The following is a 1042-nucleotide window of genomic DNA, read 5'->3' as shown; positions in this document are numbered from 1 at the left end:
TGTCCCAGATGGCACCCCCATTGTTACTTTTGCACGCCCACCTTCCCCTTCCACTGTTCCCCAAACCCCAACCCACTAGCACCAAGGACGAACTATGTATATGCTGTCTGTAGGCACGAAGGAGGCAACAAGACAGGGTGAGGCCACAGGAAGGCTAGGGGCAAAGAGACAGCTCCTTCCCCACTTCAGGTCACCCATCCTCAGGTGTGGATACTAAAAACATGTCCTGTGATCCCATGGCCCAAGGGACAACCATGGCTAACTTTTGGGTAGATAAACATATGCATAGATACACAAACATATTAATTGCTTTTTTAACTTTCAGTGTAGACTCAATTCCAGACAAAGATCTCTAGGGTTAATCAAAAAGGAGTATAAAATCCTAAAATTAAATCAATAGAAGAGGCAGGAACGGGGCAGGTGGAGGAGGCCTAAACACTTATATTTTTCCCTAGGAAAACAGATAGTTTTGAATTTTTCCCTCAATTTGTTTACTTCTGAAGTGTAGTTGCCTAATACAGACATATTATTTTAAAATTTATGATGCCATCAGAAATGTATTTGTTTGTGATGTAACATAAAACATACCAATGGACGTGAAATATATGCCATTTAGATGATCACCTGCCATCGTTTATAATAGCCAGTACACAATGGAAACCACTTTTTCAAATGAGCTGAGGCCTTATTATTCTAGTGTCTAATATCCTGATTAGATTATTTTTGTGTTCAGTTTGTGAATCATTCTTAAAAAAGCATAGCTAGAATGATTTTCAACAAACCTGGAACAGGCGTAAATAATATAGATTAGCCTCTGAAATCAGCAACTTAGAGAACACATAAGTATCTGGTATATAAATTGTGCGAAGAGCTTTGACATTATATAAAAACTCATCATGCTGCCCTGCAGGTGCGCATCCGCCGGCACCACAGACGCGGCTGCTGTGCTGCACCTGTGACGCCAGGGCAGCGAGGAAGAGGCTATTTCTACGCTCAGTGCCCAGAACGGTGGGCACTAAGAATGGTTTGTAGCCTGACAGCC

General features: G+C 42.0%; 1 non-coding gene across 1 annotated transcript; it reads left to right on the top strand.

The window, feature by feature from the left end:
* The first annotated feature begins 898 nt into the window (after positions 1-898).
* LOC129068033 (small nucleolar RNA SNORA43) lies at positions 899-1042 on the top strand. Its single transcript, XR_008528851.1, has one exon. It is a non-coding gene; the product is annotated as a small nucleolar RNA SNORA43 (small nucleolar RNA).

The sequence above is a fragment of the Pteronotus mesoamericanus genome, unplaced genomic scaffold, assembly GCF_021234165.1.
Source record: "Pteronotus mesoamericanus isolate MK-2021 breed Mesoamerican mustached bat unplaced genomic scaffold, CSHL_Meso_final contig_20, whole genome shotgun sequence".
Taxonomy (NCBI): domain Eukaryota; kingdom Metazoa; phylum Chordata; class Mammalia; order Chiroptera; family Mormoopidae; genus Pteronotus; species Pteronotus mesoamericanus.
Note: the sequence above shows the minus strand (reverse complement) of the source record. Positions and strands in the feature narration are given on the sequence as shown.